This window comes from Heptranchias perlo, chromosome 13 (assembly GCF_035084215.1).
Source record: "Heptranchias perlo isolate sHepPer1 chromosome 13, sHepPer1.hap1, whole genome shotgun sequence".
In the NCBI taxonomy this organism is placed as follows: Eukaryota; Metazoa; Chordata; class Chondrichthyes; order Hexanchiformes; family Hexanchidae; genus Heptranchias; species Heptranchias perlo.
The window spans coordinates 20,065,246-20,090,644 of NC_090337.1; the positions used below are offsets into that span (position 1 = coordinate 20,065,246).

The window sequence follows — 25,399 nt, forward strand, 5'->3', positions numbered from 1 at the left end:
CAGCAACCTCCTGTTATAATAACACTAACCTCCACCAATTCAAATCTGCAACCACAACCCCCACTTATTCCAATCAACCATTATTTGTGGCTTGGCTAAATTCAGGAGCAATTCCCTAATGTTTGGAAAGTGCCTAGCATGATTATATTGTTTAAAAAGTGTCAAGAGACACACCTGGAAACAATAGACCAATAACTTTTAACATCAGTTGTAGGGAAAGTCTTTGATAGATCTGGTGAGTGAACACTTGGAAAATGCAATTTAAAGAACAGTCAGAAAAGTGAGTCCATATTTAACTAATTTGCTGGGTTTTTTTGAAGAAATTACTGACATGGTGAATGGGTGGACATGTAGCTGGCATTACATACTTGGATTTTCATAAAGCACTTGACAAAGTTTCACATTAATGATTAATAGCTAAATAAGTCATAAAATATGAGGTAAAAGTGTGTTGCTCTTTAGATAATTGATTTAAAAACAGAAAAGGGGGGAAAGGCAGCCATAAATAGAAACTTTTACAGGCTAGAAATACACTATGAACACAAACCCCTGATTCAGTCTATGGTCACTTGATTTTTTTTTCAATATAAATGACTTGGATATGGATGTTGTAAGCAAAGTTTTTCGAGCCTGCTGATGAAAAAAAAAGGCGGTGAAGCAAATACTGAGGAATAATGCAGCGTGATTCAGAGAGGCTTTCTTTTATAGTTATATTGGTAGTAACAGATGCAGTTCAATATGGATAGGTAAAAATAATATGGGAGAAGGGAATGGAATGTGTTAAATAGAACAATTCTACTGCATGCTGACAAAGGGGATTTGAAGGCTTATTGTGAATAAATTCATTAAATTGTCAGCTCTAAATTAGGCTGTTAAAAACAAACAAGGTTCTGGGTTTGCATTAACAGAAGCAGAGTACAGATCAACTGAATTGATGCTACATAAGCCTTCATTCTGATCCAATCTAGACTATTGTGTGTAGTTCTGGTTATCTAATCATAGAAAGGATATTATTGCCTTTCATAGAATATTGAGGCAAGCAACAAAGATGGCTGAGTATCATGAGTTTAAGTTATGAGGAAAGGTTAAGGTGGATGAGTTTGTTTTTTTTGGAAAAGAGAAGACTCCTGAGGTTACAGAAATAAAGTTTTTGAAATTAGAAGGCAACCAATAAGTTAATGCAGCATTTGTTGTTACTGTGGCAAAGGGTTCAGAGGACATAAGGTGGAAAAAAAAACTAGGAAATTTAGAGTAGGAAGGGAAGTCAGGTTGAACTGTTTTCAGGGAAAGCCAATACAGTGGACTGTATAAATTAGTTCAATGTTATTAGATGTGTTTTTGGAGACAGAAAGAATCGAGGGCAATGATCAGGAGGCGGATAAGTGAGACTGGTCAGTGATAAAGTGATGGGCTTGTTTGGCTTTGTGACAAGAATGAAGATTATTTATTGGTATCCTTCTTGCTGGTCACAGAACACACAGGGTTAAAATTGGGTACTGCAGGCTGTTTCTGCAGCCTGAAGAAAATATACATCCCAGACTGGCTGATATACACACCTCAGGACAAGGTCTTGATATGTGTATGTTGATTGTTGTCATTGTTCTCAGATCCTTCAAAGTGTTTGGAACTGATCAATGGCTCAAGCTAGTTCAGTCAATGACCAGCATCCTGTGGGGCTCTTTATAGGATATGTTTGCTTGGCAGCTGTATTTGTATGGGTAAACACAGGTTTAAATCCTATCAATAGCTGATCAGCTAATATCATTAAGAGAAATAACGTTTTGGATTCCTTTTTATGATGGGATATCTTTAAAGAAACTTGGGGCTATATTTTGGCTCTATTGGTCAGTTGGCCTGAGGCCATCAGGGGTATGAAGCTAATGAGAGGGCTTTGCGGCATCATATAGCAATGTCAGTAATAGAGACCATGGCCCCGGTATTAATGGGGAGCCCGGGAGGGTTTGGGCGAGCCCGTAATTGGGTGAAGAAACCAGCTAGGCCGGGGACGTAGAGGCCCACCAATCTTAATGGCGGGTGGGAGGGAAAACTAGCGGCAGGAGGCCACAGCTGGGGATCCGTGGGGCTAGTCGGGAGAGGGTCGGGGTGGTTAAAATTAAGGCCAAGGTTCAAAAAGAAAGAAAGACTTGCATTTATATAGCGCCTTTTGCGGCCTCAGGATGCCCCAAAACTCTGTACGGCCAATGAAGTACTTTTGAAGTGTAGTCACTGTTGTATTGTAGGAACTGCAGCAGCCAATTTGTGCACAGCAAGGCCACATAAACAGTAATGTGATAATGACCAGATAATCTGTTTTAGTGATGTTTGTTGAGGGATAAATATTGGCCAGAACACCGGGGAGAACACCTCTTCTTTGAAATAGTGCCATGAGTTCTTTTACATCCACCTGAGAAGGCGGACAGGGCCTTGGTTTAAGGTCTTGTCCGAAAGACAGCACCTCTGATAGTGCAGCATGCCATCAGTACTGCACTGAAGTGTCAGCCAAGGTTATATTAATGTTATATTGAGGGTTAGCCCAGGAGCAGAATTTTTGTTGTTCTGACTTTTTGAGGAGATGGTAAATTTTGCAATTATTGTAAATGCAATTACTGCTGGTACTGAGTACTGTTCATGGACTGTTTCATAAATTAGTGTCTTGGTTTATAACCTGTCATAGTCTGATGGAGTAAATATTCTTTTGCCTTCAAAAGTAGAGGATATTATGTTGGTTGCATGTAATATATTCCAGTAAGCTGCAACGAGGGTTCTTTATTATTTGCATTGGCACCATTAATGGGATTTCATAATTTCTACCTGGTGCAGCTGCTCAACAAATATGAGGATAGAATCTTTGATGTATTAGTCTTACACCAACTCTAAAATTAAGAATTGAGAGCCCTGGACTCTTGGCTTGAACACCTGATTTCAAATCATAATTTTGACTGACATTCACATTCATATTTTCATTTACTCATGGTATCTGTAGGGGAGGGAGGAACTAGTGAGGAGCAAAGATGGGAAATCCTGACAATACTCAATAATCTTGCTGGGAATATACCATAGGTCTTTCAAAGATTCACCTTAGAAATCGAGATCGAATCTCTTTATCTTTACCACTCCCTCCAATAGTTTCTAGTGATGTGTACCATTCCCCAAAGTAAACCACTACGAGATGCACAAGAAAGACCAGGGATGACACTGCCTCATTAATTTACCCTGTGGGGAAGTGGTCAGCCACTATTTAGCAGCTTCTCACCCCCGCACTGCCCCCCCCCCTCACAACAAAACAACCAAGATTGATAGTGTGCCCAGGCAGTGAGTCACAGAGATGAACACACATCCTCCCAGACCGTGTCACAGACAGCGATGTACCAACGCAACGGATCACCATGCCGTAAACGACCTTTATCTTTAATGCAGACTTGTCCCTGTTCTGTATGTGCCTAGATTCTCATGGCATTTCAGGCCCTTTCCACAAAATCCTTAAGGAAATCCACAGTTAAGAAGCATTAAGATTCAATCAGAAATAAATCTAACTCTCTTTTTTCAGTCAGTGCTATTCTCTCCATGCAGAACATTGTTAAGATAAGATGAAGCTAAATAGATTTTTTTTAGGTAAAGAATGTGCTGATGTATCCTGTGGTCAGATTAAACAAACAATATCAGCATTTAATATATTTTGATAGCTTAGCCCTGTTCAAGCTAAGAAAATGAATCAAATTCCCATTAGATGTAATTAAACAATTGGATTGCTGTCCCTTTCCTAATAATAGTGATGAACTAAAAGGCCAGAGTTTATAAAAGTTTGCTCATGGGATTTAAATGGGAAGAAGAACCACCCCTGCAAATTCCCATTGATATAAAAATATAAGATAGAATGGAAAAGATGCACCAGGGAATAAAAGAGTACAGGTCTAATTTCAGAAATTTTGTTCTGTATGTAAAATCCTCTCCAAGAGTTGCAACAGTTGTAAAATGTTTAAAATATCCGTTTCCTTGTAATGTTTAGAGATGCGTCTGGTTCATACTACACATAAGCGGTGTGTGAATAGGGTTGCTAATTGTCCATGATTGTTCTGAAGTCTCCAGGAATTAAAGATGAATCTTTTGGACACTGCTATTAACAACCCAGGGGAAAAATCCTAGGGGCATTAAAAAAAATATGTTTTGTCTTCATTTTCTTTGAACATTTTTGTTTTAGTTATAAAAATATTGGAGATAGGGGGGAGAAAGGGTGTTTGACTAGGTGGGAGTTCATGTCATGAAACCTCATGTCCAATTAGAGTTGTAACCCTATGTGTGAATGGTTCCTAAAGGACTATAATGTTTTTTTTACTCGTTCATGGGATGTGGGTGTCGCTGGCAAGACCAGCATTTATTACCCATCCCTAATTGCCTTTGAGAAGGTGATGGTGAGCCGCCTTCTTGAACAACTGAGTAGCTTGCTAGGCCATTTCAGAGGGCAATTAAGAATCAACCACATTGCTGTGGGTCTGGAGTCACATATAGGCCAGACCAGGTAAGGACGGCAGGTTTCCTTCCCTAAAGGACATTAGTGAACCAGATGGGTTTTTACGACAATCCGGTAGTTTCATGGCCACCATTACTAATACTAGTTTTTTTTTTATTCCAGATTTTATTTAATTAATTGAATTTAAATTCTCCAGCTGCCGTGGCAGGATTTGAACTCGTGACTCTAGTATATTAGTCCAGGCCTCACATAACCACTACGCTATCGTACCCATTCCCTATTAAAATATCCTTGAGATACAAGGGTCATTTCAAGCTAACCCACCCAGTGAGAAGCTTATTGTTTCAGATTGGCCACCCATTTTACAACCCGCTAGATTTTACTTTCATTTAAAAAAAAGGGCGGCTGATCTGATCCGATCAATTTCCTGCCAGTTGTTAAACATTTGCAAACCAGTAATAACACAGACACTGATAACTACAGCCACCTTGAGGAAAAAAATCATGTTTGGTTTTCAAATGAACAGACCTTATTCCAAATTTCTCAGTTGTAACTTTATGGAGGTAGTATCCTGTGGAATGAAATGGAAAATCTTAGATATTCATCATACTTTGAGGTCAGGGGGCACACATCTATGAAAATGAAGTTCCTAATGCAGTACCTCACTGATCTTGTATCTGTCAGTGCTGTTTCTAAAGCATAGGAGGCCCCAAACTGTAGAGCTTTATATTGATAGATATAAGTAACTGGGGAGTCACGTAAAAGTTACTCATCAATAGTAGGTTCCTGGAAGACTGGTGAGATAACAAGTGCTCTTAAGACACTAAAGAAATTAATACAATTTCAGGTTGTGTCCATGTGACAGATATCTAACATTAATTGTTGAAATCTATCACTCATAGTGAATTAATGATCATTGCAATTTAAGTCCTTTTAGTTTGTGAGATACTGAAATGTGAAATTTGCTGAATTGGAATAAATGCCATTGGAATTTAACTCTCATCAGGGTATTATATTGAACTATATTGTGTAGATTCTATCTCTATTTTCATTACACTTACAATCACCAATTGGGAATGATGATATATGGGAAAGTGTTCAACTAGTGCCACAGGAAACATGCAATCCATGAGCCTGAAGAGCAGTGGATCAAGCACTTCTGTATCTCAGAAGTTAGCAGTTCTATTTATACTACAGGTTTTTGCAATACAATAATCAAATAAATGTTCAGCGTTACAGCTAAAATTTCTGGAAAAGGTCATGACTCCATGTAGCTCAAGGTCATGTAATATCATCATCAAAACTCTCATACTAATTTTAAAAATTGCAAATATGTTGCTCTCTGTCAGACCATATGCACAGTAGAACTCAAATACCCTATTGCATCTCAGACTACCCTTGTGGTATAATCTAATTCAAAACACAACATAAGTGGCATATCTCAAATAATCCACTGTTTATGACAGGAGTTCCTCAGGGCAGTGTCCTAGGCCCAACCATCTTCAGCTGTTTCATCAATGACCTTCCCTCCATCATAAGGTCAGAAATGGGATGTTCGCTGATGATTGCACAGTATTCAGTTCCATTTGCAACCCCTCAGATAATGAAGCAGTCCGTGCCCACATGTAGCAAGACCAGGACAACATCCAGGTTTGGGCTGATAAGTGGCAAGTAACATTCGCGTCAGACAAGTGCCAGGCAATGACCATCTCCAACAAGGGAGAGCCTAACCACCTCCCCTTGACATTCGATGGCAGTACCATTCCCAAATCCCCCACCATCAACATCCTGGGGGTCACCATTGACCAGAAACATAACTGGACCAGCCACATAAATACTGTGGCTACAAGAGCAGGTCAGAGGCTGGGTATTCTGCGGCGAGTGACTCACCTCCTGACTCCCCAAAGCCTTTCCACCATCTACAAGGCACAAGTCAGGAGTGTGATGGAACACTCTCCACTTGCCTGGATGAGTGCAGCTCCAACAACGCTCAAGAAGCTCGACACCATCCAGGACAAAGCAGCCACGTGGTGGTACCCCTTCAACAACCTAAACAGTCACTCCCTTCACCACCGGAGCACTGTGGCTGCAGTGTGTACCATCCACAGGATGCACTGCAGCAACTCACCAAGGCTTCTTCGACAGCACCTCCGAAACCCACAACCTCTACCACCTAGAAGGACAAGGGCAGCAGGCACATGGGAACAACACCACCTGCACGTTCCTCTCCAAGTCACACACCATCCCGACTTGGAATATATCGCCGTTCCTTCGTCTTTGCTGGATCAAAATCCTGGAACTCCCTACCTAACAGCACTGTGGGAGAACCTCACCACAGGGACTGCAGCGATTCAAGAAGATGGCTCACCACCAGCTTCTCAAGGGCAATTGGGAATGGGCAATAAATGCTGGCCTTGCCAGTGATGCCCACATCCCATGAACAAATTTTAAAAAATGAAACACTTCAATGCATTCTTACATTGCACATGTGGTACAACCCATATAACCTGCTGCCTTTCCGATCATGTATGGTATAACCTAAAAGACTCACTTCGACTCATCACGTGTATGGTATGAAAACGGTCTCTTAAGAAATTAAGTCTTGGTTATTTTCACAAGGTCATTTTTAACTGCGGTCACCCAGTGTAAACTTGATACCAAAGGGAATCAAGGGATATGGGGATGGGGTGGGAAAGTGGAGTTGAGGTAGAAGATCTGCCATGATCTTATTGAATGGCAGAGCAGGCTCGAGGGGCCGTATGGCCTACTCTTGCTCCTATTTATTATGTTCTTAAAGTGGTGTCTAGAGAGTGAAGTGGGTTCCTGAAAGAACTAACAAAAACAGTGTAAAAAGTGAGAGGAAGAGGGTTTACTGGAGAGTCTAATGTAAGTGGTGCATGGAGCAAGGTGAAGTGGAGATCAATGCAATTGTACATGCTGCATTAACTAATGTAAATGGAGGGAGATGAGGCACAATTGCTGCAGGGCGATGTAAACAGGACTGGAGTCTGTGCAGCCCTTTGATTGCACTGTATGGTTCTAGTAAATATGGTAGACCTGGACTTTTTCTGAAGCTTTTCTTTTTCCTTAAGGTAATCACCCATGCTTACTTTGTTTCATGACCACATTTTGCTGTAAGGTGCCTCAGGTTGAAATTCTTTTATCATACGGGCTCAAGCCCGCAAATGAATCGTTGGAAATTGGGGTAATGTGATGTGTTCAGGGTACAGCTCAAGAATCAACACGAAGTGTTGGAAATTAGGGTTGTGTGGCATAAGGTCAGGGCAGGGCTCAAGCCTGCACATGAAGTATTGGGAATTAGGGATGTGTGGTGTGAATTAATTCTATTGAATGAACCTTTCTGAAAAATTCTGAGTTGCTCTTAATATTACTTATAGCTACTCATAGGGGGAAAAAAAAACAATTCCAAATAGGTTAGATGACACAAACAACTTCAGTTTCCCAAAACGCCCACTTGATCTACTATCTAATAAAAACAGATATACATAGTTAATAAAACTTGATGATGGAATAATCTGGCCGGTCCAGCTGCCCACTTGGTAGGTCAAGAAAACGCTCCAGTCTAGACGTGAAGTCTGGCTATCTTGGGAGTGTCCCTGAGTATGGCATGGGAAAATAGTGTCTTGTTTATCACTAGGGAAATGCTAAGTATAAATAACAATGACCAGGGCTAAACATTTTAAAACCTCAATGGTGAGCGGCCAAAGTCTTAGGGGTTCATTCTGTTGCATTGTGTAAATATTCTGGGCAGGGATATCACAAAGTCACTGCACATGATCACACAAATGGTCTCAAATTTCTCAATGTGCATCAGTGCTTCTGTCTATTTGAATAATGAAGAGAATTTTAATTTTGTATCCAAATGTGACATGACCTGGTCCCAAGTATTTTACTGCTAATAATGTTTTATGTGGTTTTTTTAACTCTGGAGAGATTTTTAAAAATTTTATTTTTAAAAAGTGAGTTCATTGCTGCTACTAAACACTAGGAGCTGTGTTTTCCCCAGTTGACTAATTTTAGAGTACAGTAGATGCGTATATAAACAGTGGGGAAATACCGATAGAAATCCCTAACAAACTGTCTAGAAATCGGTTCAGAGAAATTTAGTGAAAAGAAAAATAGAATTTTGCTTGTTGAAGGCCACTCATGAGAAACTGGTACAGAATTTTACTGGAGAAGGGGAAGAGATGTAAACAAAGAGTAAGTACTGAACTCCAAGTCAGACCTGGCGCTAGTTGAAGGGTAAGATTTTGATATCACCACAGCACTAACAAAAGTTAATCGTACAGAGGAGTTTTCTGGTGCACATTCTGGGTGCAGCAGCCACCATTAGATATCTCTTAGTACAGCATGAGCAGAAGGCATTGGAGGTACGCAACTCATAGGACTAATTACCCACAGCAGATTTTCCACAAGAGATGGTTATCAGGGTATGACAGAGGAGCAGTGAATAATAAGGTTCAGGATCAAATGGGAGGATGTGACTGTAGTGTATTAGCTGTTCCACAAAGACCTCCAATGACAATTGAGGTCAGCACCGCTGTACCAGTGGTAGTGAAGGTCACCATTGCCTTCAATGTTTATGCCACAGGAACCTTCAAGGTACCCACATGGGACATCTTAGAAGTCCGCACTTTTTTATTATGCACCCATCTATACACGCTTGAGCAACACAGGCAACTAAAGTTTTTCCAAGTTGGTGGCTTCCCCAAGGTAGAGGACATCAATCATTTGTGCACTTAACAATCCTATGGCACATCTAAATAGGAAAGACTATTACTCAACAATATGTGAAGCAGAAAATAGTTACTTTCATTTTGAGAAAATCAGATGCGACACAACTCTTTTGAAGAAGGATGGATAGCCAAGTTCAGTGATTTGCTCAAAGGAAGTGTAGGTTGGAGGTAGGGCTGAATAATTTAGCACCAATTTTTTCATGCTTTCTTTGAACCATTGGAAGTGTGGAATCACTAGATTTACCCTTTGGGCAGTTAAAATCAGCCTTGTGACTTATCTGCCGACACCCCGCGCCAATCCTGCTGTCTGAAATTTTAACCGACCCTTCGGAGCAGGCGGCAAGAACACTCACCTGAAGTCAGCTGGATCCTTCTCTAAAAATGCACATCGAGGTCCGATGACGCCATCAGACCGTCACTGCTATTTTAACTGGCGGCCTGAGCGAGAAAGTTTTTGGTGACTTTCCCGCAGATGAAGACAACAAGAAGGGGATCCAGGGGCAGAAGTGGGCCAAGCAGGTAAGTTTTAAAAAAAATTTTCTCCCTTCCTTCTTGTGAGACCCTCCTGAAACCCCATCCCACAGATATCTTGTTACTGTCGACCATTCCTTAGGTGCTGGCCAGCTGCCTCATGCTGCCTGAAATCCCACTCCCATCTGCCGGTCAGCTGCCCATCTGAAACAGATGGGAAGTGGTAGCTGACCGGCAGCTTGCAGATGAGACCCAGGAGTTAAAATCGGCAGGGCCTTGTGCTGCTGAGCTCGGGGTAGCTTAGCGCCTGCCTCACGCTCCCCCCCCCCGCCCCCCCACCCGATTCCTGCTTCTGGTTCAAATCGGTGTTCTATTCATGTTAGTGGCCTTTGCTGTTTTTTCATGTGGTTCAACATTGGTTAAAAATACATATGTACCAACTCTTGAAATAGCTTAGTAATTTTTCAACCATGTGGGATGCAATCATATAATTTCCCTCAACAGGAGGTATATGTTATGAGCGAAAACCTTACCCTGTCTTGTATGGGAATGCAATGAAACGTTTAAAGGGAAAAAACTTCAAATGTTGGAAATCTGAAATAAAAGCAAAAGATGTTGGAAATATATAGAGGGGTCAAGAGAAAAAAACCCAAAGAAACAGCATAAATGGCTGCTTTTAACCATTTTTCTCCAAGGGTTTTGTCAGTCTTTTGCCTGAGAACCTCTGTGGAATTTCCAGGCAACAGTTTGATTCACTACAGTGCAGGAGCATTGAGTACACTGCCAGCTGCTGTGATGTAGAACTAGAGTTTTTTTCAAGTTGCAGTACAGTACCAATAAATACTGTTTCAGGTGGTATTGTGCTGCTGGATACAATTCCAACACTATAGCACAATAATAATGGTTACAATTCCAATCAGTATAATACACCAGCAGTAGACACATTTCCAGTCAGTACAGTACAGTGCAAATGAATACAGTTCCACTACTAAAGCAGAACACCTGTTCTAGCTAAAATACCAGTTCAGATCGCTATAGTACAATTGTCAAAACTCCCAATATATACACCCAGGGGCTGAAACTTTGCACCGGTACCATGAATTTGTAAAATTACCTTTTTTAGCACTAACGTCTCACAAGAGTGTAAACAGGAACCTAGTGACTGGACCCAAATTGCGACTGATGTGATAATCAAGTTTACAACATGAAAACCACATTCATGCAAGATACTGTAAGGTAGTTAACGCTACTGATCCCAAACAAACGCCACTATATAATTCACTCTCGATAAAAACAGAATCTTATGCAATACAGTGTGTGATAGCATTGTTATTAAATGTTCGTCTATGACCTTGTAACTCACTTCCAATTGCGTTGTTTATGAATTATGACATGATGTACAAACATTTAACAATAGTATCACTTGCTGTACCAGCTTTTGGATCTTCTACCCAGTTCCAGGTTTGCTAGCAGTTGTTCCAGCAAGGTCAAAGGAACAAATTTCATTACTTCACATGCTCCATTGAGTCTACTTTTGCACTGGCTTAACAAGCGCACTGACATGGCAGCCGAAAGTAAACGTCTTTTCAACTCTTGTTTCAAAGCTCCTGACAATGTCCAAGAATTCCAGTTGGTTCCCATGGCATGAATTGATTGCATGTGGCAGTGGACATTGGCATTTCTGTGGATTGACTTTCACAATTTTCCAAGAATTTCATTTTAAGCAATTCACCACCATCCACTTCTCAGCCTCTTTCATTCTTAACAAACTGGAAAGCGTGGAAGTTATAAAGCAGCATGTGCAATATGGATATGTGTTTTATCAGTCAATAAGGTGTTGCTTGAATTCAGTTGAACAGAGTGCGTAAGGTTATTGGCCATGTTTAGGGCCCATAACAGGCACCAGATTGGCAAGTGTGGCACTTCGGAAGTAACATTCTAAATTAGTGCTGTCAAAGGTATACCACTCAAGTTTGGATAGTAAAGGTAATAAAGCCACAATAAGATGAAGTTGTTAAAATTTTATGAAGATTAAAAAAACTAGCTTTTCCTGGTCTGTGTTCAATAGTTTAATATTCACTGAAGGAAACTCCTTCATTTTGTTATTTCTCTTTCTGGAAACTAAAGCACTCAGGCTGTGTTCCTGCTGGTACGTAGGTACTTCTGGCCTCAGCATCCTCCCTGGCTGCTACCTCAGGCTAAGTCCAGAGATGCAAAATCTTGGCATCAAGCTCAACCCCAAGTTTGATTTCCTTTTCATCTCCAGGGCTGCTTTCTTTCACTTTTGAAACTAACTTAACTTACTTTTTTTTACTGCTGCCAAAATCCTGATCTATAGCTTTGTTGTCTCAAGCCTTGACTTCTCCAATGCCCGCTTGGCAGGTGTACCCACTAACTACAACTAATTCAAAACTCTGCAGGCCACAACTTCACCCGCACAAAATCCTGCAAGCACATCATTACTGTCCTTGCCAGGGTCCATTGGCTTCCCATGGCACAGTAATAATTCCAAGACACTCGAAAACGATTGCCTCCAAGGTCATACCATCCCACTTCCGTGATCTCCACTAGCTGTATGTCCCCTATGCACACTCTGTGCTCTTCTGACACCAGTTTAGTCCTCATTCTCTGATCGTTATACTGCACCATTCAATGCCTCTGTCCTTTAACTCCCTCCCCAAACACTTTCTCCTTCTCTACCTCTCTACCTCCTTCCCTGAATTCAGAAGCCTCCTTAGAAACCTTTCTCTTTGATTGTGCTTGCACTAACCCCTTTCTCCCCTACCTCCTTGTCCCTCTTCCCTTTTACCAATTTCAATAGAAATCATAGTCCACAGAAAATCAAAGGATTGCTATAGAAATGTAAATTGTTTATTGCATGAAAGCCTTTTGTCACTCTTGCTTATAGACAATAAGAATTTTTGACCTTTTTGAGGTAAGGGATCTCAGTGTTAGTGAAATTACATTTTTTTACTACTTTTCACTAGTGGTAAAATTGAACAGTCCCAGGGCTTGGTATAGTTTGTGTTAGATAGTGGACTAAATCTCCCTCTGTACTACACTGCTGGTGTAGCTTAATCCAAACTCAGAAGATCATCTTCCACATTACAACATGACATTTCCATTTCCTTATTGCCTCTCAGAGTGAGATTACCCAATTAGTGCTGAATTCTGGGAAATTTCATGCTGTGGGCAGTTTCATGCTTTTGTCTAATAGGAAATGTATTGAGACTTCCCAGACTCATTTCACTGAACGCTATTACAGCCATGAGAGAGAGGAGGCTTTTATTGAACTCTGATCCCAGAGGTGAGAGAAAAATATTCTAAATCATTGTGCCATGCAGCTTCTTGTCAGAGAGGAGACCTTCATCCCATTAACCTGGACTTGATTCAAATGCAGGTATCAAAGGTGAAAGATCAGTATTTTAAATCACTGTGTCGTCAAGTCCCGACATGGAACTGGTTGTGATAATTCTAACAGTAAATTAATTGAGCCGGGTGCTTTTCATAGATTGGGGAGTATTTATTGTCCTGACAACTTCTAGCATATTGGGCCGTCAGTAGGAGAATAGCTTGCTTAGTTCTAGATTGTTGAGCCAGATGTTTTCAGGTCCACTGTTCTCTTCCTTGCCAGCCTTCTCCATCAACTCCTTTTTCAGTACTGGCAAAGCAGCTATTGAATATATTTACTGTTGCATTTCTTGGGGTAAATGACCCTAGTGTTTGGATAGAATTACTATTGCTATTTGAACATTAGGCTCAGCTGAATATCTTAAAGATTATAAAGGGAATTTAATCCTTATGGCGTCTGTATTTTAAAAGCTGAAAATGTCTTGGCAGTTGAAGGGTTAAATATATTATAGACTGGCCATGCTATTAAATATTGATAAATAGAAAATTTGATCTGTAGAGATTTCAAAATAATTCAATAAATGTATTTTATTTACTTACCTGCAAGACAGAGCTTTTTACAATAAAAAATTGCCCATAAAATATTTTTAAGTATTGGCAGCTGTGTATGTAGCTTGTTAATAACTATTGAAGCATCTGTTAGGAATAGTTAACTTTTTTTTTACACATTCTTGTTCAACATGCCTGGAGCTGAATCTGCTGATGGCTTAGTCTCTGCAGACTAAAGCAGACACATAGGAGGGGACAGAGAGGGAGAAAGCACAGACGGAGAGACTCAGAGAGGAAGACTGAGGAAAAAGGGAAAGAAAAGAAAGAAGGCTCAAATATATATTTGATCAGGAAAGAATAGAGTCTGATGTAGCAGTTGCCTGAACAGTGGTGTAAAATGATTGAACCCAATTCTGACACAATGTGAAAAAGGAATCATTGGCTCATTCCCATTCTTGCTGTACCTCTATGTTAACCTAATCAAATTTCTCCAATCTTCCTCTTACATTCTCAGGGTCCTGCATGTGTGCCTTAAGACCCCTACTCTTCTCTATACTGCCCCCACCCCCACGCTTCCTCAGTATCTCTCAAATTAGCAACTTCAGTCATCAGTATCTGGAGCCACATTAATCAGGGAGTCACATCTTTGCAAAAATGAAAGCACTGAATGTGAGAACAGTGCCAAAGCAAAAATACATTAATATTAAAGAAGCTGAATATTTACTCCTACAAATGGACAAATCATTTTGTTGTGTCAGCCCTTCTCTTTGTAACTACACACAGTCATTAATATTCCCACCTTATAAATAGCGTAGTGCTTATTAAATATCATTCTGCCTGAGTATTTGATGCAGCTTTCATGACAATCGATAATTGAACCAATGCAGATTTATTTTATTTCATTTTAATATTTTCCCTTCCAACACCTCTCTTGCATTACATTATTGCTCCCGCTCTTCAGGTTCTCCCCCCACCCCCAGCAGTGCCAGGCACCACTCATTGACTGAAAGAGTGATTGGTAACCTCTTCCCACACCATTGTTAATACCATTTTGCAACGGGTTGTAAAAGGGATAATGACGTTCTACTCTCCCTTAAAGGAAAATGTAATAGCCCCTCTACTCCCTTCAATGGAGAGTAAGAATGACTTTCTGGTCATTCTTAAAGGAAAATGGTATTTTTAACCACATTTTATCCTAAATGAATGACTGACTGTCTATGTGCAGACATTTTATGTTTGTACACAGGCGTGTATATTCTACCTGTATTAGTTTTTGTTTCCCCACAAGATATTTATTAGACTGTACTCAGGTGATATGAAAGAAACACTGTACAATCTGACAGCAGGGTAATTCAGGCAAGAGTGCTGCCTGACACTGGACGTCTCTCTATGTGCTGCTGCATTTTGCAACAATCTATTAATGAAAACCAGGTTTCCTCCACTAGAAAAGGCCTCTGCTCTCTTCTGTGGAAATTATATATTTTACAAAAAGGCAGCCAGTTCACAGCAGCATTGGAAAAGGCTTGCAGACAGGCTGCCTGGCCACCCTTTCGGACATGGCATCGTGGTGTGATGCGTGGCACATGTTGTGGTAAGAAGGGGGTGGGGGAAAGAGAGGGGCGAATCCTACAGAACAGAGGTGGGTCCACTTTCCAAAAGTGGACTACACATAAACTTAAAAATATAAATTTGCAGATTAGCCGACTGCCAATGAGTCACAAAGTAGTAATTCCATCGAGTGGTTCTGATGATGTCATAAAATGGTTTATGAACATCCAACAGAACCCCTGGGATTGGAATAGTACAGTCTTAAACTCGGCAACAGGCATCTGCTGCTCTTTATTACGTATAGTCTGACATTTATTTAAAAAATAAAATTTGTTTTGGTACTTTTTTATTGTAATGTGTGGGCGTGCTGACCCTGCCAGATGCAGTGTAGAGTACACTTGGGTGAAATGTTAATAAAATAAGTGAGATAGGAGTTTAAAATATGGAATACAGAAATATATATATATATATACCTACATTATATATGAGAAAATACTATATGCTGTATATGCAGTATTACACCATGCACTATATATTGGCGAGTATATAATATAAATTTCAATACATTGTATGCTGTTATATATTTAGATCATGTACATATTTAGATGTACATATTTAGATCATGTACATATATTGCACATTATAATGTGCCTTACTAGTTTAATATAATACATTGTATGTTAGAATATCCCATAAACTACATGATATTTGTATGCCATGTGCTATTCAATATACATTAAATACTATATTCTATATATAACAACAATTTGTACAAAGTTCGAAGTTTTAGGGCAATGAAATGTCCCACAGAGGCAAATATAACTGGACACTGAGCAATGGGGAGGAAGAAGGTTTTTGGGTGGTGACTGAAGGCTTGATCAAGAAGTAGGTTTTGAGGAGGCTTTTGAAGGAGGAGACAAGGCAGCAAGGTGGTAGAGCTTAGGGAGTGTTCTAGAGTGTGGGGTCAAGAGGGCTGAAGGTTGTGCAACTGAAGTGGAATGGAATGGAGGGGAGGGGGATGCAAAGGGAAGACAAATCAGAAGAGTAGAGGGCACATGCACGAACTCAAGGCTGCAGCACATTGCAGAAGTAAGGAGTCATAAAGGCATTGAAGGACTTGCAGATGAGGACAAGACTTTTGAATTGATGTGTTGGGTGATAGAGAGGAAATATAGGTTGTTAAAGACAGGGGATTGGAATTAAGTGTAAAGTAGGATGCGGGTGAATTGTAATTTGTAAAGGGCAGAACTCAGGAGGCTGGCAAGAAGACTATTGGAGTGATCAATTCTGCAATTGGATAAGCATTTCAGAGGCAGTAGGGGTGGAGGTAACGACAACAAGGATATGCATCATCCAGCTTTGTCTGAACAGGTTGTCCGAGAAAGGGAGGAAATCTGGAGCTAAGGTGCAGAGTTTTTGATGGTAGCTGAACCAGATGGCCTCCGTCTTGCCAATATTAAGTTGAAAGAAGTTCTTGCTCTTTCAGAACTGCTAAGTAGATGGACAGCACAGGGTAGGGGAGGAGTCAAAGGTGGTAGCAAAGAGCTAGAGCTGAGCGTGATCAGCATACACGTGAAAGAGACAGAGATGGACTACAGAGGAGAGAGATGATGGAAGACAGTGGACTAGTCGATTGTGTTGAGGGCTGCGGAGAGGTCAAGGAAGATGAGGAGGGATAACCCACTGTGGTTTCATTCACAAAGGGTTTCTTTAGAGACTTTGGCCAGGAATGTGTCGGTGCCATGAGCAGAGCAACAACTGAATTAAAGGAATTTGAAGAGGGAATGGTGGGAGCAGGGGGCACGCATCTGGGTGGTGAGGAAACAGTTGAGGATTTAAGAGAAAGGGGAGGTTGGAGATAAGGTGGTAATTGGATAGAGTGGGGGTATCTAGAATGGGTCTTTTGTGGAGTGCATGATGACGGCAGTCTTGAAGAGTGGGGGACACAGCCTGAGAAGAGAAAGTCATTGACTCTGTCAGTGAGCATTGATCTGAGAAGGGATAATTGTTTGGAGGATTTGTGTCAAGTGAGTGGTTCTCATGGAGGAGATAAGATTGGAGACAGTTTTTAGGGCGATGGGGAGAAGCTGTAGGTTGAGTTCCTGAACTTGCTGTTGGAAGTGAAGATGGAGGGAGCAGTGGCAGGAGGTCGAAGAAGTTGATTGGTTGTCGATAAAAGGAGCCTGAGATTGTCCTTACCAGGTGGATAGGGTGGTGAAGAAGGCATTCAGCATGCTTGGTTTCATTGGTCAGAACATTGAATGCAGGAGTTGGGATGTCTTGTTGAAGTTGTACAGGGCATTGGTGAGGCCACACTTGGAGTACTGTGTACAGTTCTGGTCACCCTATTATAGAAAGGATATTATTAAACTAGAAAGAGTGCAGAAAAGATTTACTAGGATGCTACCGGGACTTGATGGTTTGACTTATAGGGAGAGGGTAGACAGACTGGGACTTTTTTCCCTGGAGAGTAGGAGGTTAAGGGGTGATCTTATAGAAATCTATAAAATAATGAGGGGCATAGATAAGGTAGATAGTCAAAATCTTTTCCCAAAGGTAGGGGAGTCTATAACGAGGGGGCATAGATTTAAGGTGAGAGGGGAGAGATACAAAAGGGTCCAGAGGGGCAATTTTTTCACTCAAAGGGTGGTGAGTGTCTGGAACGAGCTGCCAGAGGCAGTAGTAGAGGCGGGTACAATTTTGTCTTTTAAAAAGCATTTGGACAGTTACATGGGTAAGATGGGTATAGAGGGATATGGGCCAAGTGCAGGAAATTGGGACTAGCTTAGTGGTATAAACTGGGCGACATGGACATGTTGGGCCGAAGGGCCTGTTTCCATGTTGTAACTTCTATGATTCTATGAATAATGCAGGAGTCACCGGATGATTGGACAAGGAGAGGGAGGGATTGCTTTGGATGATCAATCTAGATTTGACAGTGAACAAGTAGCCCAGTTGTGCACTAGATGCATACCAGCTTATGGTCCTCAGCTTTAAAACCATGGAAATGACAAATATACCAGGTGCACTACATACAATACAATATGCTGTTTATTCTATATTCACTTTTAAACAACTACAATGAATATTCTCTAATATGTAGGATAGTTGTCTATGAAGTGCTTAAAGTAATAGGAAAATTCCCAGTGGCTGTTATGGGCAGAGGGTCCGTGACCATTGGTAGATTAATGAAGACGCTCAGCGTATTTCGGTGCAGTACTTGCTGACCAAGCAGTTTTGGCTCTCTTCCTTCTTACAGCTCGTAATTATGGTTTAATTCCACTGAAAAGCAGCTTTAATTATTTAAACATGCTTTTCAGTGGAATCTGGATAAGGAGCCCTGTCTACGGTTCCACGTTAGTATAGTGTTGTACATCTTGAGATTTGCTTTTAATGTGGACTTGGCTGCCAGTTACATTAACTGTAGTATCTCCTTCACTGATCCGTCGCAAGTTTATGCTGAAGTCTGTAAAAATAAATTATTTCTATATTTTGTTATTTCATCTGTGTTTTTCTTGCTAAAGTTTGCTTCTTAACTTAATGCAGTAATCTGTGGTGCTGTGTCTGAGCTGTGCTGAATACACAGTAGCTGGCAGATTCCAAATTTACAAAATGGACACACCAATCATTAGAAAAGGGATGCTGTGGATCTGACCCTGGAGTCAGGCAGCACCACATGCACAAAGAGCAAAGTTCAAATCATAGAATCTTACAGCATAGAAGGAGGCCATTCAGCCCATCATGCCAGCTCTTTGAAAGAGCTACCAATTAGTCCCATTCCCCTGCATTTTCCCCATAGCCCTGCAATTTTCTCCCCTTCAAGTATTTATCCAATTCCCTTTTGAAAGTTACTATTGAATCTGCTTCCACCACCCTTTCAGGCAGTTCATTGAAAGTGTAGTGGACTTTGGTTTTGGCCCTATGCTCACCTTTTGGCATTTCAGGTTTTCATGCTTTGATTATAGTACAGGCAGTCCCAAAGTTGAATCCAAAAGTGAACTACAGGATTTCTCAACTGGGTCCAACTGAGAATCTGACAATCAATTTCCTTTATCTCCTCCTGAAGGCATTGACTCTTCCCATGGTACAGTTTCACAGACACCTTGTACAAGTCATTGTTCTTAATATGTGAGCCAGGGCAGTGAGTGTCAGGCTACTAACATACCATGGGGCATCACAGTTGAATCTGAGTTTATTCTTACCTGGCATTCATATGTGCACATTCCAGCAGGGATCACTGGATAGCGATCAGAAATATGAACAATGTCTGATTATTCCTCCCCCCACCACCACCATCTGCCTCCACCTTCCTTCATTCAAGAACACTGAGGCTAGTTGCATCAGGCCGAGATCAGCTCACTCAGCACAAACTGGACATTGAACCTGTGACTATCCTAATATGTACGGCTTAGTCACATGCTCCTTTTACCAACTGAGCCATCAGGTAATCCTGAGAAATAATTTTTCCCTGGAGTGATTTTTTTTTGTTCCTGCGGAAACTGTTTCTTCAGTTTGGACACCAGGTGTGGTCCTATTCACTACTGAATAGGACCGGGCATGAAAGCTACCACAAAGGAGAGTGGAGGAGGAAAATTACTTAGTGCTGGAATTGATTAACAATAGTATTTAGACTATAAATCAGACATGGATAAACACCATAGATTCTGCTTCAACCTCCTATCGCCCATGTAAATGGGGATAAAATAGTGCCAGAAACATTTTCATGTTGGAAGCCTCTGTATTTACAGTTCCTTCCTCCCCCTCCTCCCCAGGCAAGATCCTCTACAGCTGAAATGTTAGAGGTTGCAAGGAGATACACCACAGTCCTTATTGTAAGCATTGAATGCCAAGGAGCACATAACTTCAGCTGGGGTAAGGGTCCTCCATGAGACTAGCCAGCAATCTGAAGATGTGGAACCCCCCCTCCCCCACCCCACCACACCCCTCCTTAGATTAGTGTACAGAATATTCATTTTGGAAATGGGAAGGGGAATGCTCCTTTGTACCAATAGACATATCTGTTTTGTGGACTGATTATTACACAACTACAGACATGTCAAGTAAGCAAGTCCTTATCTCAAAACTGAATTTGTTCCTTAAATGCAGCATTTTGTAAAAGAGAACAGATTCTTCACTTAGGCCAGGCATTGCTTTGCTTAATAAAACAGAAGTACACACACAAGTATATTGTGAGTTGACTAAGCGATTGCTTTGAGAGATTCCCTCGACACTACCCAGCACTGTGATAAATAAGCCTGAAAGCCACATAATAATTAACCTAATATAGTAAAAACAGAATTTTTGGAAAGTTGACTGGATGTTTCTGGCAAGAGATTTTTCAGGGCTTGCTTTGTACAAACCACTTCAATAAAAAGAAGAATCTTGTGAATTTGCTTGGAAAGAACTCAGCAGCAATCAGGGTCTAGCTGTGCCCAGTGATAGGAAACTGAAATCGAGGCATGTGCCAAGTAGCAGACTGCTGATTGCAGGTCGACTGAGGATTATAGTGGAAATAAACCTGTTGAAAGTTTAAAAAGATAACAAAGTTATCTTTAAAGAAGGGAGGAAGGAAAAGGTCAATATGTTTTGCATCTTTCTGCTGCTCAGCACAAAATACACCCATTCAGGGCTCATTGGTTGGGAATTGCATGCAGGAAGTTACGCTAACTGCGGCTTTGATTACATGGCAACAAAATTAAACGATTATTAAAATTATACAATTATTGAAGTGTTCTTAAATCCACAAATGGGCCTTTCACGAGACTGAACTCTGCTTGAACTGTGAAAGGACTTGGCATTTTTTTAATGCACTGAAGGTTTGTCTTGCCAAGCCCTCTGACTTTATAAAATGATTCGAGTCTGAAGCAGCAATTAGGATATTTACTAAAATGCTTTGAACTGTTCCTGTTAGTGAAGCAACCACTGCAGAACAAGAATGTGGGGAAATTTGAATGTTTTTATTATGGCATTAATGAATTGTAGTTAATGCTGAAAGTTGATGATTGGAAAGATGAGCAGGGAATACTTCAGTCCTTTTGATCCTAGGTTTTCTAATATTTTGGGTCATTGTAACAAATTAGTGTAAAAGCAAAAAAAAAAAATTCTGGCACAAAAGTAGTACAATTCACCCAAAAATGTGCAACTGTAATTCAGATTCTAGATTCTAAATTTCCAAATGTAAATCCTCCTTCCATTTTAACTGACCATTCAGCTCATTGCTGGGACCTTGCTGTGCACAAACTGATTGCCACATTTGTCTACAGAAACAAACAGTAACTTCAAAAGTAACCCATTGGCTGTGAAGCGTTTTGAAACATCCTGAGGATGTGGAAGGCACTATATGAATCCAAGTCTTTCTTTCTCCCTGGTTACTTACTCCACTGTCCTTTGGGGGAGAGAGGAAATTGATGCCAGGGAGTTCAGGTAGCTATAAAGCACCAACTTGGAAGAATTTGAATAATAAAACACAACCCAATGTAGCCTGTTACACATTTCCTCCCTGCACAGATCAAAAATAGGCTGCACAGATCACAATATTGCTATAATGGGCTGTGTGACTTTGTTTCCCACCTCAAGGTTCATATAATTTTCTTTCTTTATTAGCCTGGGAAAATTGGCATTTTCTGTACAGATGGGAAAGAACTTGCATTTATGTACCACTTTATCACATCCTCAGGTTATCCAAAAGCACTTAGAATCACACAGCACAGAAGGAGGCCATTCAGCCCATTGTGCCTGTGCCGACTCTTTTGAGAGAGCTGTCCAATTAGTCCCACTCCCTTGCTCTTTCCTCATAGCTTTGCAAATTTTTCCATTTTCAAGTATATATCTAATTTCCTTTTGAAAGTTACTATTGAATCTGCTTCCACCACCCTTTTCGGGCAGTGCAATCCAGATCACTACAACTTGCTATGTAAAATAATTTCTCCTCATCTCTACTTTGATTATTTTGCCAATTATTTTAAATCTGTGTCCTCTGACTACCAACCCTCCTGCCATTGGTAACTGCTTCTCCTTATTTACTCTATCAAAACCCTTCTTATTACAATACATTATATTTAAAGTATAATTATTATTATGTAGGGAAGCACAGCAGTCAATTTGTGTACAACACGAACCCACAAACAGCGGAGGTAATTTTAATCCCCCAGGATGGGTGGGCGGAGAGGGGGAGGGTTAACAATTAAAAAAAATGGGAAACCCACTTCCAACCCATCCCACTTCTGATTTTAGCGGAGGCGAGTTGGGAGGCGGATGACTAACCTGTGCTCCAGAGGCAGGTCCACTCTTAAAATGTTTTAATGAGACTGCTTGCCTCAAATTTAACCAGTGTTTCACATTTAACTGCTGGGGGCTGGATTACCCGGGCCTCGGGAAACCCGGCAACTGAAGGAAGGCGAGAACGGCTGGATGGAACAGGTAAGTGCCTATCCAGCACTGTTTGTGGATCAGGAGGAGCAAGAGTGCTTCCCACCCCCCCTCCCCGGCCCACCAAGCTACCCTGTAAATCAGTCCGCAATCCGACCCCCTTGATCAGCCGACCCGCACCCCACCACCGAAACCAGTGATCAGACCCCCTATGTTTAATTTTCCCTCCCGACCTCACCTCTGCTCTGCTCCACTCCCCGGCTGCCTACCCACCTGACAACCAGCCAGCCTCTCAATCTGGCTGGCTGCGACTGGGAAACCGATTTGAAACATTTAAATCAGGTCCTGCCGTTAAATTTGGCGGGACCTCCGAGAAAACCTTATTTCCGGCTCTCCCGGCCGCTAAATCCCCCCACTCCCCCCACCCCAACTCCCTTCCCGCCTCCGTGTTATTATTGGGGTGAGCTAATCTGTTTTTGATGGTGTTAGTTGAAGAAGGAATGTTGCCTAGTGAGAGAACTGCTCTTCAAGTGATGCCATGGGACACTTTACATCCACCTAAACAGGGAGACAGGGCTTCAGTTTAATATCTCGTCTGAAAGACAGCACCTTTGACAATGCAGCACTCCCTCAGTACTGCACTGAAGAGCCGGCCTAGAATATGTGCAAGGGTTCTAGAATGGGGCTTGAACCAATAACTTTCTGATTGAGGCAAGAGTGCAACTACTGAGCGAAGCTAACACTATAAACACACAATACAGACATTCACAGACATTCTGGGCAGTGTCCTAGGCCAACAAACCGTTCTACAGGCTGCTAAATCTTATGCATTAGTTGTCCAGATCAGCAAGTATCTTTTTTATTTATCTCTATATGATATAAACTTGCAGAAAGATGTTTAATGAATCTGTGTTATGAGCTGAATTATGCCTATATTTTTGCTTCAGAATAACTATCACTAGGAGAGTGTCTATACTTGTATAACTGAGGCTATTACAGCTATTGGAGGGGTGTCTTTCATTTCATCAGTTTGGGCTGGATTCATACTTGGGACTCATAGGGCAATGTGCTACCAGCTACACAACTAGTTTTCCACGAATGTAGTCTTCGATGTATCAGATGTTCATCAAATGAAGACTGAGAACAGACGTAATATTCAATCGAATAAAGTTCATTAACCAGAGTGAAGAGAATGTGCAGTACAAGTTTGTTTTTTTCTCCTGAAGCACTATCTACAGTTGGAAACACATTTCAAATGCCAGCATGTGAGGAATCATGGGCACACGCATCATATACTCTTGTGGATCAGTGCATTGAAACTTCCCCAAACTGAATCACTATACTTTATTCATTTTCCTGTTTTTGCATGGAAATTGGAAGTTCTGCAAAGTAAAGATCCCGGCTTCTGACCAGCCAGGAATCCTGACTGTCTCTACTGTTATCAATAGGCTTTATATATTTAAGTGGCAGAATGTTGCCACGTGCTAGTGCTGCAATGCCAGAGCTTGAGTTTGTCCTCATAATTCCCCATACTGAAATTTCTCAATTTTATCCTTACTGTCAATATTTAGGACATCAAGCAGAGACCAGACAAGTCCTAAGAGGAAGGGAGATCGGAGAATGAGCAACCCCCCACCCCCCCCCCCCCCCCCCAATGAAGTTTCAATGCACCTCCTCGGTAGCCAGCAACTTGCATTTAGATAGACCCTTTAACGTAGCAAAACGTCCCAAGGCACTTGGATGCGTTATCAGACAAAATTTGACATCGAGCCACATAAGGAGATATTAGGACAGGTGACGGTCAAAGAGAAAGGTTTTAAGAAGCTTCTTAAAGGAGGAGAGAGAGACAGAGAGGTTTAGGGAGGGAATTCCAGAGCTTAGGGCCTAGACCGTGGCCGCCAATGAAGGATCAAAGGAAATTGGGATGCACAAGAGGCCAGAATTGGAGGAATGCAGAGTTCTCGGAGGGTTGTAGGGCTGGAGGAGGTTACTGAATTAGCAAAGGGCTAGGAGCAGGCTAGAAAGATTGCAAGGCTTAGACAAAACGGGGGAAATAAAAGTGAAGGAGAAAGGTAAATATGTGTTAAATTAAAATATGCCATTGTTTTCAATTGTGGCTGGAAGTCCCTTGAAGCCCTACAGTAATAACAGGAATGGTGGTGTTGAAAGATACCAGAGGATCTGCAAATCATAATACACTGTGGAATAGAACACTATTTTTCACTATGCTATACCAGATTGCTATTAGCAGTGCTGATGCTAATAGCAATAATTGCATTGAGCAGAATATGGGTTGCTGCTGCTCTGGGCTTATTACAGATCTGTGATAAAACCAAAACCAGGTTAAATCCAATTGGCACTCTTTTCATTAAAAAGCTGCCCATTGACCCTTTTTTTTCCCTCTTTAGAAGGGAGAGGCGCTGGAACATGACGCCATCATGTGTAAGTGACACATTGGCATGTTTTGAGGTGATTCAGATCATCTCATGCAAACAAAAGGAAAGAGGTTAGCAAAATACTTTTGTTTTCATGAAGCTAGTGCCTTTTAAAAGATTGAATGTAACATTGCCATTGATTGGAACAATATTTGCCTAAATAACAGTCACTACAGTTGGAAGAAATTCTTTGCGTGTGAAGCACTTTGGGATGCTGATTTTATATTGATCTTCGGCCATCGGCTCCTATAGCCCTAGGGTTGCCAACTCTAGTCAGACGTATTCCTGGAGGTTTCATCACATAACTTCCTGCCTCCAATTGACTTGCTCAAACAGCCTTTCCTCCCCATCTCCAATATTACCAGGTCCTGTCCCATTTAATATTCCCATCTGTCCTGGCCCATACCCAAATGACTACAAATTACTTCAATGGAAAGTAGAATCGGGAGGCG

General features: G+C 41.2%; 1 protein-coding gene across 7 annotated transcripts in view; it reads left to right on the top strand.

Moving 5' to 3' along the window:
* The window catches only part of mecom (MDS1 and EVI1 complex locus), a 649,231-nt gene that overhangs the window by 20,208 nt on the left and 603,624 nt on the right, over positions 1-25,399 (top strand). The gene's annotated exons all lie outside the window — the stretch shown is intronic.